Source organism: Gopherus evgoodei, chromosome 11, assembly GCF_007399415.2.
Source record: "Gopherus evgoodei ecotype Sinaloan lineage chromosome 11, rGopEvg1_v1.p, whole genome shotgun sequence".
Lineage (NCBI taxonomy): Eukaryota > Metazoa > Chordata > Testudines > Testudinidae > Gopherus > Gopherus evgoodei.
Genome location: NC_044332.1, coordinates 12367270 through 12382422, shown reverse-complemented (window position 1 = coordinate 12382422; position 15153 = coordinate 12367270). Strand labels below are relative to the sequence as shown.

General features: G+C 42.7%; 1 protein-coding gene and 1 long non-coding RNA gene across 3 annotated transcripts in view; one reads left to right on the top strand and one right to left on the bottom strand.

Moving 5' to 3' along the window:
- The window catches only part of VWC2L (von Willebrand factor C domain containing 2 like), a 133781-nt gene that overhangs the window by 96259 nt on the left and 22369 nt on the right, over window positions 1–15153 (top strand). The gene's annotated exons all lie outside the window — the stretch shown is intronic.
- LOC115659433 overlaps window positions 1–15153 on the bottom strand; it is a 35734-nt gene that overhangs the window by 8775 nt on the left and 11806 nt on the right. The window contains exons 2-3 of one of the 2 annotated variants that reach the window (XR_004002548.1): window positions 10335–10400; window positions 1856–1932 (exon numbers count right to left, since the gene is read on the bottom strand). This is a non-coding gene — a long non-coding RNA (uncharacterized LOC115659433). Of the gene's footprint in view, window positions 1–26; window positions 1933–10334; window positions 10401–15153 lie in introns of those variants that run through there. The other variant, XR_004002547.1, reaches the window with a different exon arrangement.

The following is a 15153-nucleotide window of genomic DNA, read 5'->3' as shown; positions in this document are numbered from 1 at the left end:
TCTGAATGTATTTATTTATTTAAATATTTTGTGGTTCTCTTCCCCTTTTAATTAATCATAGCACTGGGCCAGGCAAACCCATTAACTACTCTTAGGCCTTTCAGAAATATAGTTGCAGATGCAATTTAATTTCTTGACCCATGATCGATAGCAATTAATAGCATCTCTTCAATCTTGTTGAAAGATTCATGTGGGGCTCCCAGAATCTGCCATCTCAAGAGAAATTCACGTGTTATTACATATGTTATTAGAGCCAGGAGCACGACCTGGTCTTTCTCCTCCTCTAACGCTGACACTCATGGCTCAGTTGCTTAATGCCTGATTTACAGTGAGTTTTCTGCACCTGCAATTGTGCTCAGAGGACGGGAAGGTAAATCCTTGCTATGAGCTGTGTATGTCCATAAACCCAAGGGGAAGAGGTATCTCTAATGTAAACGCAGTGACGTTCCAGTGGGAGGTCTAGGGATCTGGACAGCCCTTTAGGAGCTGGCATAGTCAGCAGTTGCTGCTCAGATCAATCTAGCAGCTGTGGAGGGGCTGGATTGTAGCCCTAAGATCCAGCACACCCAAGGGGCAGTGCAGGAACTCGAGTGTCACACTCAGAATCACAGTCTGCCCTCTTATTGTCACAGATTACTGCCTTTTCTGACCAGGCTCCAGTGTGCAGGCTAGTGGAGCCAGAGCTCTGCCCACCCCTCTCCCACTTACGCAAAGCCCTCCTCTCAGCCCTGCATTTCCAGGGCTGTGACCAGCCCCATGCACTGAGGCCCATCTCCCTCTCCTGCATGACAGAGCAGCCAGGCTCATGATTAAAAAATGACAGTGAGCCAGGTTCAGAACAGGCAGCAGGGGATCAACTCTTTTTAGTGCCAGTTACAGCGTCAGTCTCATAACTGCTCTGGGAGCAGTGCAAGGGTTGGGGGATAGAGGGGGGACACCAGGGGCTGAGGGGCTGGAAGGGAAGCATGGGGGCATTGAGGGAACACGGGGAGTGCAGAGGGGAGAGAGGTAGGAAGGAGCTGAGAGAAGGGAGCACAGCGTGAGCTGAGGGGAGTTGGTGAAGAGCATAGGCCATTGCTTGGCAAAATGAAAAGAGAAACAAAGGTAAAAATGGAGCTGAGGACAGAGAAAGGAGAGATTAACGAAGGAGGGGCGTATGTGTGTGCGCGTGAGAGAGAAACTGAGACGGTGTGGGAGGGTGTATGGGAGATAAGTAGGATTTTTACAGAAAAAAATATTTTTTCATAAGGTTGATAAGTAGAGAAAATGAGTCTGAGGGAAAACATGACAACTGAGAAATTTCAGCAAAGTCACACACCTAGGTGATAGGAAGAGAGAAGGGGAAACTCCACTGGGAGCTGGTAAGTTATTGCTTTTTTAATTTAAATACAGTTTGCTTTATTCAAACTTTTCTAGCTGTAACAGGCTCCGATTTCCTGTCCCCCGAACTGGTGTGTGCATACATCTGCTCTCACCTCTTTAAGGAGAACACCTCACATCTCCCTCAGTCCCAGGAGCTTTGCCTCACAGTATTGTCTGTTTTCAGTGCCGCATTAATATGTGGTTATCTAGAATCTGAGATTATTTTCCTCACACTCCTGTGGAAATCCATCTCTGCTTTGTATCACCTGCAAAGCATTTTGAGGCATATTTCATCCTCGTATAACAGCATTAGAGAGGCACTTATTGAAACAGGCTAAGACTGGAACAAATTGGAGTTGCAACTCCCTCCATCCTTCTCTCAGCCACTACCAACCGCTATCAGCACCCAGACGGCTGATTATCAGTGCCCCTGAGTCAGCAGCGTGTAATTGCTTCAATGGCACATAATGACTTGAGTTCCATTTTACTTGACCTTCTTGAGGATCGAGCTGTCGGCCCAATCAGCAGGGAGGTCAGAGCCACTGCAGTGAAAGCTGTTCAGCGACGCATCTGAAAAACATAATAAAGTAACATGTATGTGCATAAAGAGCGAAGTCTCACTATAACTGTACCTTACATCCACCAGATAGCATGAAAGACTATAGTTCTGTTTACTGTTCATTAAAGGCAAAAGACAAAAATACATACAATCAAGGAGAGACAAGGTAGGGGAGGTTATCTTTGATTGTACCAATTTCTGTCGCTGCGCGAGAGACAAGCTTTTGAGCTCACCAATAGACGTTGGTCCAATCAAAAATATTATTCACCCACCTTGTCTTTCTAATATCCTGGGACCAACATGGCTACAACAATCCTACATACTACAGTCATACTCAGTTAAACCAGCCTGCCTTGCAAGGCACTGAAGGCTAGCAAATGCCCCATGCCCCCCACAAAAAAAAACCCCAAGGAGATGCAGTATATCACCATTCTGATGTCATGAAGCTAAGTGCCTATAGTTTCTTGTTTAAAAGCTACAGCATGTTCATCCATTTATCAGATTAGCTAGATAGCTAGACAGGAGAGTGTATTAGGATAGATAGATAGATAGATAGGTAGGTAGATAACAAAAATCCTAAAAGAGTCTAGTCTGGGACTCAGAAAACCCTGAGGGTAGGTGTTCCGTGCTTGCCAAAAATCAGGCTCCTTTAAAGTCATCCAAAAATTGCAGCACCAAAAAAAAAAAAAAAAAAAAATGGAGTCCATGCCCTGTCTACCACCACTGCTTATCAGTGTCTTCCAGATAGCAGTGAGTGGCACAGTTGCTAGAGTCCACGTATACTCACTCTTGCCATCTCTGCTTGCTCCCCAGTGGATTCCCGAGGCATTAATAACACATAATGGCCCTCAGTTCATGAGAGGCTCATTTTGGCACTGCTTTTTCATAGGTCTGTTCACCCACAGCCTGCCGATCCCTGACTATACACAGATGGGTGAGCAGACAAGATAGAACCAGTATCAAACACGTGAATAAAGGACATACTGTAGAGATTCCCAATTTAGCTCAGTGGTTTGAGCATTGGCTTGCTAAACCCAGGGTTGTAAGTTCAGTCCTTCAGAGGGGCGTTTAGAGATTTAGCTGGGGATTGGTCCTGCTTTGAGCAGCGGGTTAGACTAGATGACCTCCAGAGGTCACTTCCAACCCTGATATTCTACAAAAAAAAAAAAATATATATATATATATATATATGGTGCACATACACTGGTTAAACATGAACTTGTTGGAAGTGGGACACTAAATACACTTTTAAAACAAACCCACACCCCGTCCAGTTGTCACACACACTGCAACACACTAGAAAAGGCCCATGACCCACAATGCATTCTCCTGATTGCTTTCAGCCGTAACAGCTGCTGGCAGAGCTGTGGTACTCAGTGGTGTATTGTGCACAGTGGCTGTACAGACGGATGTGTACTCGCCTCGGGCACACAGCTGGGTGGCTTTCTGGGAGGCCCAGCCTTACTCAGTTCGAGCTACTGAGGCGAACAGGCAAAACACCGCCAGCTCTCCTCTCGTCCGGAACAGGGCTGGCTCTGAGCCACCACATGGAGCCCTTCGCCCAGAGAGTCCCCACGCAGGAAGCTGCTGCACAGGCCACGTGGGGTGGGGGGGATTCCCTCCTGCCACTGCAGGAAAGGTGGGTGGTGATGCTTGCTCAGGTGCTTAGAAAGCCTTGGCTCAGGAGAGTCAGCTGCTGGATGCAATTTGAACCTGCTCCTGGCAGAGGGAGCAGTTCACCCACCACTGCAGACAGCCCTGCTTGGGAGGGAGACAGAGCTGCTGAGATGTAATCTGCTGCCAGACACCCAGCCAAGTCTTTCCCACCTCCACCCTTCTCTAAGCCCCGTGTCCTGATATACATGCCCATCCCCTACCAGAAACCCCTGCCTTTTACATACACACCCAGCCCTCCACCAGAACTGCCTTCCCCGTCCTGTCACACGTGTTCCCTTCTCATTAGTACCACATTTTGTTTTCCCTCAAAACACTTTGTATTTTCCTTGATTGAAATTTGATAAAAGGGACGCTAAGTGAACTGTGGCTCATCAGTGTTCAACAAAGAGCCAGCTCAGCATGCGCAGGAGCTGCATCCCTTCATCAGACATGTTTAAAAGCGGCATAATGTAGTTCGTCGACATGCACCCAAACAGATCAATGTCATTGTGTGACACAGTGACTTGTTCCTGGTAATTTGTGTATCAGGAAAGCCAAGTAATAATAATGGCTGCTTCATTGTGTTTCTTTTTGATGGACTGTCTAAATACCTGCGTGGTTTAATGTTATAGTGGAACATTTTAGCCTCCTGAGGCATTTATTTACTATTAGTAGCTGAAAGCCTACGCTAGCACATGTGTCTGGCAGATGGGCCCACCATCTGGGCACGCTCCCTCATACAACTGATGAAATTGTTGTATGCAAATTCCCTGTAGACTCAGGGTGCTGATTGGTTGAGTTCGCGCTGCTATCACAGAGGTCTCGGACTCTTGCCTTGGCATTGATATATGCCTTACTGCAGCTTTACGTGGCACAGGTGTAGTTCATAAAGTCAAAATGGCTGAGAACTTAAAATCTGGAAGATAACAGCTTGTGAATCCCAGTTATGATTGAACCCAGGGATAAACAAAAAGAGCTCTGAACCATATTTGTAGCTGTTTCCTTCGCTTCACGACAACTCAACAGATAGGCTAGGGTTCAGCGTGACATACAAACAGAGGGGCATCTGGAATTACTTATGTTGTCTGATGAAGGCCTAAAATAAATTTGCATAAAAAGAAATTTGCGTATGTTATTTCTAACATAAATTCTTTAAAGAAAGTGGTATGCGAAACAATACAATTTGGGTCCCTCTATGTAGTTGTTAGAATATTGTAGTGCATTTCATGGCGCTTTATTAGGCTCACCAAGCTACAGACTAATGGGTGGATAGAAAACAAAAATTAGCGCCATGCTCTAACAAGGATCTGAACCCAAAGTCAATCAACCCTGGAAAAATTACAAAAGACTCTACAACGTAGGAAAGTAGAACCAGAAAAATGCTATGAGTGCCAAGGAAGAGAGCCTTCGAGTTCAAGTAAAAAGGGGTAGCAACATATGTGGTTGTGATGATAGTAGCTATGCTAGCTGCACTAAGGTCATACATAGGCTTGGAAGGATTTGATTTTTTTGGTAAATGTCAGTAAACATCGCTTTCACGGCACACACACAACCAGATCAAAAAAATATTTCCATCACTAATAATCAAAGTTTACAGCTAAGCAAAGTAAGAAAACTGCTTGAGAATGTATGAGCGTTTGATTTATGGCTATTTTCTTTGTATAGTTTGGCATGTGATGGTGACCGTTTCTGTTTTGGCGGTTATAAAGCTTTAACTTTTGGAATCTTAGCATCTCCTGTCATTAAATAATTATTGTCTGGTACTCAAGAGCTGTGACCATTTAAATCAATACAAATTGAAATGGTCATAATATTACACAAATGTGAACATTTAAATTGGTAAAAATAAAAAAAAGGCCTAAGAGAATAGATAGTCTCCATCGAAATTATTAAAAAAATTGAATTCTGCCAAACATAGTCATATGACATTATCACGCCTGAGGAACCGCAACCATCTAAACAAACCCAAAGAGCACATTGGCTGCCGTTTCTTGAGGGGACAAATGCTGCTGCTGACAATGCTTGTGGGCTGACTGAAGTAACACATGCCCAGCCAATGGCTGACAATGATAAATACCAGGGAGCTGTAAATACAGGTTCCAGCTAATGGGACTACTTCAGGCCGCTGCAGATGGGACTGGTTTACCAAGCCTGATATGCAAGTGACCATGAAGCCATCTAGGATCAGTGATAGTTACTGATTAAATGCTCAACAAAAAACAGGGAAAAAAAAATCTTATCTGCCATGAAAAAGTCATCTACCCTGACCCCCCCACACACACACACACTCCCAACCGAACACACCCACCTCACATGATTCTATGTGGATCATTTATTTTGCACTAGTCATTTATGGTGGTTGGTTCAGTGATATTTTGTTTTAAACGCTTGTGCCTTCTCTTAAAAGAAAGGCAGTGGGAGCAAGAGGACTTTAGCCACTGGATTCATGGCACACTTGCCTAACCCAGTATAAACCCTCCTAACCCTGATGCTTGTAAGGTGCTAAGGACTGCATTCATGTCCTGTCACACCAGGATTACAATGCAAAGCATGTGCTTAACTGCTTTTATAATACACCTTTGCTCATTTCCCCTGCACTCTGATCACTGACCCATCTCTGCTAGGGTCTCTGAGATGTTTCAAACAGCTGTTTCAAACAGCTGCCATTTAAATACCTCAACCTGCCATCAAAATGGCTCCTTACTGCTTCATAGGGATGCACTGAGAAGAGAGCTGGGGGTGGGGAGGGGTCTAGCCTTTAGATCTGTTTCACTAATATAGCCCGATAGTTCAATCATAATAGCTCAATTATAGCAAATGTTTAGTTAATTAAAAGTGCCTCAACTATGTGGAATCTGGTATTTAAAAGGCCACTATCAAGGGATTTTTTTTTCATAATTTTGAAAGAAAAGGTTACACACTGCTTCTCTGTTTATGCCCCGCCATGAAAGCTTGAATGGTATCTGATTGATATTGATGACACCCATTCCTTAGTTGGGCTGATACATAGTATTATTTCACGGTTGTCCAGAACTGGGCTTCCTGGCAGTGACTTATGTGTGCTTTGAAAAGCAGCCTTGTCACAGAATTATATAGGCTTTGGCAAATGGGTGGGGGAACAATGTAGGTCAGTGCTGGGGCTTGACAGTGTCCCTATAAAGAACATGTGCAATAGAAAGATTAAATAGTTTGAATTTTAAAAGTTGGCATGCTTCACCAAAGATACTAGGCTATGACATTAGAGCAGTATGATAGAACTGGATTATAATAATAATCACCTACCGTGAGGTTCACGTTAAGAATGTAAGAAATTCCAAACTGCATGTCCTGCTATAGTCATCACTGGCTGATTCGGAAGGTGCAAGAAACCTAGTAGTAGGTAGGTATATGATAACTTGAACATTGGAAATTTTTTTCTTAAACCTTATTAGTTAGAGGTTGACTGAAACATGATAGATTATAGCCCTTCCAAAGCAAAATAATGTTTTTAAAAGTGGACCATTAATAATTAATAACTTGGTCTTAATAACGAGTTGTTATTACTATGTAGATGGCTTGATGGATTCAAACGTCATCTGCTCGCTTCATAATAACAATCCTGCTGGGGTCTCTGGATGTCAACACTGTTCCTGTATTGCCTCTGCATTATTTTTACCATTGAAGCTTTTTGAGATAAAGAACGTCCCAAGAGAACTTCTCATCAGTCACAAAAAAAAATAAATCTGAAATGGAGTTGGCACAGAGTCGTAGCAAGCTAATCGAATGGTTTCTGGCTTGCCTGCCTACATAGCTGTATACATGTAATTGGAAGGAAGGGGGAGGGACCAATATAAATATGTGAGCAACAAATAATTCTCTCCCATATGTGGTGAAATGCTCGTTTTTCAGTCCATTAAGTTCAATTTAATGTATATAGCACATGTCCAGAATCAATGGGATCATAAAGGTTTCATTTTTAATTTTACTGAGATGAAATGCAACATGCGCCTTGCTAGTGCCAGTATTTATGTAGCAGAGACAACAGGCCCCACAGGAAGCATGAGGCCAAGGTTAAATCACTTCTAAGTCAAGATGCTATAATATCCAAAGAATCACTTTTCCATTGTATTGCATCTTCTGGTATTTTATTGGCATGAGAGGAATTTGAGAGTAAAAAGGGTGCACTGGGACCTATTTCAGTTGCAGATGTATAATTGTTGTCTTTAAATTTCCCCTAACTTCCACTGGATTCAAGGTTACTGTGCTGGACTATTAAAGTACTGTAGACATTTGCTAATTTTATAGCTAGCCAAATAATGCAGTGCATGATTGATTTCCTTTCCTCCCTTTTTTCTTTGAAAAAGAAGCACATTTACCATCAGGGTGTGAAGCCCCGCAGAGTAGCTCGGCCCACACAGCGTCACTAATCTATCCTGAAACACGCTGCTTATACTAGTAATGTTGACAACAATATATTGAAGGAGGGATGGATGCCTTGATAAGAAGGTTACAACATTTACAAATGGGTTTTATAGCCAGTGTTCGGCCACCATCGTTCACAAGGAAAATGGCAGGCTCTGATTCAGACAAAAATGGCATCAGCGGCGCACCATCTTAGTTATAAACCAAGGTTTTGCAAAGTGGAAGGGCAAGGAACTCAGCATCACCTTAGTGGAACTGTAGGTGGAATGCCCACTCATGGATGAGGGGTGGGTTCATAGAGACCATCAGAGAGGGCATAATGTGGGTCAGCCAGGGACAAGTCAAGGTAACCAGGTTGATATGGAACTCAAACTTTCCATCACACACACACACATCAGGCAGACAGCTGTGACCAGTGCTCCAACCTACAGGCTAGAGTAGAGGCTGTAGGTGGAGGGGTGGCAAAAAAAAGGGTGTATGCTCTCTGACCAGCAGGCCTCTTTATGACATCTTACATTGGACACCCCAAAATTGAGGCACGCAAAGACCCTAGGGGCTTTTGAAAATCTTGGCTTTAACAGTGGGCTTGAGTTTTGATGGCTCTTCTTGCTAGAGCAACAGGAAGTCTCTCACGCTAGGTTCCCCCGACGGGCATAGAAAGGGCTCAAACATGTTGAGAAAAGTGAGCAGTAAGGTGCCTTATTGGGAAATAGACACTGAGGTTAGTAGATGTAGTCTCCTAACATGGGATCCTCAGGGATCAGTTTTGGGACCATTCTTATTTAACCTTTTTATTACTGACCTTGGCACAAAAAGCAGGAATGTGCTAATAAAGTTTGCAGATGACACAAAGCTGGGAGGTATTGCTAACACAGAGAAGGACTGGGATATCATACAGGAAGATCTGGATGACCTTGTAAACTGGAGTAATAGTAATAGGATGAAATTTAATAGAGAAAAGTGCAAGGTCATGCATTTAGTGATTAATAATAAGAATTTTAGTTATAAATTGGGGACATCAGTTGGAAGCAACAGAGGAGGAGAAGGACCTTGGAGTATTGGTTGATCACAGGATGACTATGAGCCGCCAATGTGATATGGCCGTGAAAAAAGCTAATGCAGTTTTAGGATGCATCAGGCGAGGTATTTCCAGCAAAGATAAGGAGATGTTAGTACTGTTATATAAGGCACTGGTGAGACCTCATCTGGAATACTGTGTGCAGTTCTGGTCTCCCATGTTTAAGAAGGATGAATTCAAACTGGAACAGAGACGGGCTACTAGGATGATCCGAGGAATGGAAAACCTGTCTTATGAAAGGAGACTCAAAGAGCTTGGCTTGTTTAACTTAACCAAAAGAAGATGGAGGGGGGATATACTTGCTCTTTATAAATATATCAGAGGGATTAATATTAGGGAGAGAGAGGAATTATTTAAGCTTAGTAGCAATGTAGACACAAGAACAAATGGGTATAAACTGGACACTAGGAAGTTTAGACTTGAAATTAGATGAAGGTTTCTAACCATTAGAGGAGTGAAGTTCTGGAACAGCCTTCCAAGGGGAGTACTGGGGGCAAAAGCCATATCTAGCTTTAAGACTAAGCTTGATAAGTTTATGGAAGGAATAGTATGATGGGATAGCTTAATTTTAGCAATTGATCTTTGATTATCAGCAGGTAAGTATGCCCAGTGGTCTGTGATGGGATGTTAGATGGGATGGGATCTGAGTTACTGCAGAGCATTCTTTCCTGAGTGCTGGCTGGTGAGTCTTGCCCACATGCTCAGGGTTTAACTGATCGCCATATTTGGGGTCGGGAAGGAATTTTCCTCCGGGGCAGATTGGCAGAGGCCCTGGAAGTTTTTTGCCTTCCTCTGCAGCATGGGGCATAGGCCACTTGCTGGTGGATTCTCTGCAGCTTGAGGTCTTCAAACCACAATTTGAAGACTTCAATAACTCAGACATAGGTTAGGGGTTTGTTATGGAAGTGGATGGGTAGGATTCTGTGGCCTGCTTTGTGCAGGAGGTCAGACTAGATGATCATATTGGTCCCTTCTGACCCTAAAGTCTATGAGGTCTAAAGCTGATTTGTTTAAATCTCCTTATACAAGAGAAAATGATTGAATGCATTGCTGGAGGTACAGAGAACACATTCCTATGTGAACTCAATTCTTTCACCTGGAATTAAATGCATAAGAGTTTCACTGCATGCATAGACTTGGCACCAATTATTACATGACAGGCATTTATCAGGGTCAGATTATCCTTTTTCGTTATTTGATACATTTTCTGTTGTGTAACAGGATTTATCGGAATTGATGTGTGCAGCATGTTCATTCATTACATGTTTTATTACTCACCTGTTCATTTAAGCAGGTTCACCGTATGACTGGGGCTCTTTAGTACTCTGTGTCACATTTTTCGAGCTGGAATAAAAACAGGCATTGGACTATAATACATTGGCACAGCTTTTCCATCTCTATGAGGCCAAGGACATCAAAAGGAGGAAATTACTTTCACTCTCAAGCCAATGCATACAGTGGGCTCAATGGTCAGCAATTCTAGGGCTCTGCTGTAGCAGAAGCTGGAGCTGTCACAGCCTTTCTCTTCTCATTAAAAGCTACAAAAGGCTCTGTTATGAAGAAGCTATCATGTGGGAGCTGGGTTCAGGGAGAGAAAAGAAATTGAGCATTTTAGAAAACAAGAAAGTATTAAAATGTTCTTTCATATGGCTACAGGGCCTGGGGAACAGACGTAACAGCATGAAAGTTAATGAGGCTCACAGGTACCTCAGATAATATCAGATTTTTTGGCATTGATTTCAGTGGGGGCGGGCATGGACTCTTAAATTCAATAGAAGCAGTGCTAAGGATCTTCACCTGAAGAACCTGTTTCTACAGGTCATATGTTAATATCCCATTTTCTACAACTGAATTACTTACAAGCTGAAATGTTACAGTATCCTAATGCTTAATTTCTTGAATACATTGGTGATCAATAACATATGTCAAGCTGAGACACAAATCTCAAAAAAAACCTGTGTCCTGATCAAAATCCTAGGGTGCGGATGTAAACCCAGTCGTTTTCTGTAGACTATTGTTATTCTGGTGCATCATATACATCAAAATGATTAGGGCTGAAAATTCAATATTGATATGATAGATCCCATCAAAATATGGACTGAGTTAGATTATTATTAAATTATTATGTGGCCTCTGAAAATTCCCAAAGAGCAGCAGCTGGTATAAAAATCACATTACTATTGATGCAACATATAATGGTTTGGATTATTATTATTTTTATTAACAGATTTTTCATCCTTCCTCTGCTATGGAAAGCCCATGAGATAAGGTGGATACATAATAGCAAAACAAGAGCTTTATTATCTGGGCTAATGCAGATCATTTACAAGAACAAGCAGCATTAATAAAGTTCAAGGATTAGCCATTTGCAGGGAACTGTTTCATATAACTGATAGGAAAAGCTCACTTTGGGGAGGAAAATGCAGTGTTAAACAAAAGTGATTTGCAAGCAAAATGATCCGGCCATATATTATAAAATTAATAAAAGTAACAAATATGCAACCATGTAAGACAGGGAATTTTTTTTTTTTTTACAAGCTTGGTCACAAATCACTTGTGCTTCATTTCTCATGGTTCATGGTGCATATATTATAAACCATCTCACAACATTATAACTTTATATTACTTGGTTTCTACTGGCAGGTAGTTTTTTCAGATTGTTTACTTTCTACAAATAACACATCATATATTTTCCCTTCTCTGCAGTCTTTTTGATTAATAAATCACAGACCCTTCACTTTTGAACTGCTAAATAGTAATTTTTAAAAAATCCCTGGATCTCAGTGCATTTTACAAATGTGAACAACCGTTTTTATTCCATTTTACAGATGGGGATATTGAGGAACAAAATGCCAGATTTTCAAGTGCTGAGCATGCACGGTCTGGAGCCAGCTTTTCCAAAGAGCGCAGGGCCCAACAACTCCCACGGAGCCAGGACCAGATTTTTCAAAAGAGCCGAAGACCTTTTCTGAAAAACTGACTACTGATTTGGGCACCAAAATAGGAGCTGAGCTCTTTTGAAAATCTGGCTGAGAGAGTTTAACTGATTTGCCAAAGATCACAACAGCACATTTGTAGCAAAGCTAGGGTAAATAATCACATCTTCTGACTCATCATCTGGTGGAGTAGGATACAGTAGCTTCTTTTGTTCAAAGAGTAGAAGCAACAAGGTGAACCGCTCTAGTGCCTTTTAGGAGCAATTCTCTTTGACACATCCTAGTTATCCTTGCTTTTCCTCCCTGAGCCCAGGGAAAAGAATGTGATTCAGTATGAGATCAGAGCAGTAGGAAACAGGACACCTGGGTTCCCTTTCAAGTTCCGATACTAAGTGATACCATGTGTCAAGGTTTTTTCCCCCACTTTGAACTTTAGCGTCCAAAAAATGGGGACCTGCATGATAACTTTTAAGCTTAATTACTAGCTTAAATTTGGTACGCTGCCACCAGCCAAAAATATAGTGTTTGGCACACTTCTGTTCCCCCAAAACCTTCCCTGGGGAACCCAAGACCCAAACCCCTTGGATCTGAACACAAGGAGAAATTAACCTTCCCCCTCTTTTCCCCCCCAGACTTTCCCCTCTCTGTGTTGCCTTGGGAAGCTTCACACCGATCCAAACTCCTTGGATCTTAAAACAAGGAGGAATTAATCATCCCCCGCTCCTTTCTCCCCACCAATCCCTGGTGAGTTCAGACTCAATCCCTTGGATTTTAAAACAAGGAAAAAATCAGTCAGGTTCTTAAAAAAGAAAGCTTTTAATTAAAGAAAGAAAAAGTAAAAATTATCTCTGTAAAATCAGGATGGAAAATGCTTTACAGGGTATTCAGATTCATATAGACTAGAGGGACCTCTTCCCCCAGCCTTAGATTCAAAGTTACAGCAAACAGAGGTAAAAATCCTTCCAGCAAAAGACACATTTACAAGTCAAGAAAACAAACATAAGACTAATCCGCCTTGCCTGGCTATACTTACAATTTTGAAACATGAAAGACTGATTCAGAAAGATTGGGAACACCTGGGTGTACGTCTGGTCCCTCTTAGCCCCAAGAGCGAACAATGAACAAAAAAACCCACACAAAGACTTCCCTCCACCAAGATTTGAAAGTATCTTGCCCCCCATTGGTCCTCTGGTCAGGTGTCAGCCAGGTTTACTGAGCTTCTTAACCCTTTACAAGTAAAAGAGACATTAACCCTTAACCATCTGTTTATGACACCATGTGATCGTGGGCAAGTTACGGTAACCCTCCGGGCTGCTGTTAGTCGCCTGCTAGTTAGCCACCTTACCAAACTTACAGAGCTTAGTTAATGGCTGAGAAAAGGTCAAATAAGTGCATAATATTATGATGCCTATTGTGTACTCGGGTGAGCTATGGAATGTACTGTGAAGGTTGGAATCAAACAGTTAAGATACTCATTATTTTGGTGTTTTGGGGGTAAAGGGAAGACCAGGGTGTTGATATCTAAGACTCCTCCATTTTGTCTTGTTTACTTAACTTCATGGGCCGTCAAAGGCCCCATTTCTCAGCAACTTTCTGTCTAGACATTGGTCCTTCTCAGTCTGAGCAAGGACTTCATGACAGCTGCTGTCTTCAGAGCACTTCTAGTTCCTGCTGACTTTTAGGGAACAAAGAACTCAGCAAATGCCCCCCCACCCCCCGTTGCTACTACTAGACTCCTCAGCCACAAGTAGGAGCATGGCCGTGATTCACCTCTTGTCCGGGATATCAATACTGTCTCCGTTCACAACCATCAGCAAATTGTACAAGGAAAGTTATCCTGACCCTATTACCAGTCACTTTGTGGGCAGCTCTAGAGCAGCCAGTGCTGGGGGCACACAGATCAGGGAAGAATGCATTGTCCTCACCTGCAAATGCTGTGGAGGAAAAGGTTCAGAAGACAAGAGGCCAACTCTTCTTCTCCTTCTCCTCATCATGAGACGGGGAAGAATAGGCCAGGCCTCTTCACTGTGGGAGGGAAGGGTTGGGCTGTGAGAAACCTCCATTTCTTCTCTTTGATACAGGAATCTAACCCTGGTTGTTGGGAGTGGAGCCATCTTCCTTAAGAGAAGGCAGCTTACATGAGCTCAACGCCTGTTTTGGGCTGGGAGGGGGGTATCATGGATGGGGAGAGTCCCAACGAAAGGTCCCTGCTGACTCCCACAGAGAGAGGAGTAGATGGTAGAAAGAAGATATCTGCACACCAGGCGAAAGCACACACACTGTGTAAATACTCTTTTCCTCCTCCTTGGGTGCAAATACATATACTAAGGTGAATACTCCAAGGGAAATACTACTACTTCATATTTATATAGCACTTTTCTGGCCCATCCTTGTATCCTGGTACCCACTGAAACCAACAGAAGTTCTGGGTGCTCAGTATGCTGGAAAATCAAGTCTAGCTGGACATCTAAAAAGGGAGACTCCCAAAACCAAAGGTCCCTTTGCTAAAAACCTAAGCAACTTAGCCAAAGTCCCACAGGAACTCTGTGAGGTAGCCAAGACCCACCCAGATGCCCTCATGTCTAGTTCTGGTCTCTAAAAACTAGACTGCCACCTTCCAGTAAGATGCATGAGAACACATAGGAACGCAAAGGCGATCTGCTTATACAGGCCAGAAGGGGCTATAGCCACCTGCTCACAAACCATCCCCTTGAACAAAGCCTGGCAGCCACATCCTGCCCCAGGTGGGTCATTTTTAAAATGAAATGTCACTACAGTAACAGATGTTAAATGTCCCCTTAAGGCATTCTACTCAACATTTATAATCACTTAATAAACACAAGAAAAATTGCACAGGACAGCCCTACATAATCTATGTGCAATGATCCTCGGTGACAACGTGTAAGTGACCAAATCCCTTTTCAGATCTAATGATATTTTGCTCTAGTAGGCTAGTGCTATATTTCACATGGCAAAAAAAAGAAAAAAAGCACTCATGCATAAAATTAATACAGTAAGAGCTGAAGACATAAAGCTTTCACACAGTGATTTATTTGGAAGTGAGAGAGACTAACTTGCAATTCAAGTTCTCCCAGTGCCTTAGCCTCCGTAGATTCTTGGGTCACCTATGTTTTGTGTGCCAGACTTGGGAGGTTTCTGAA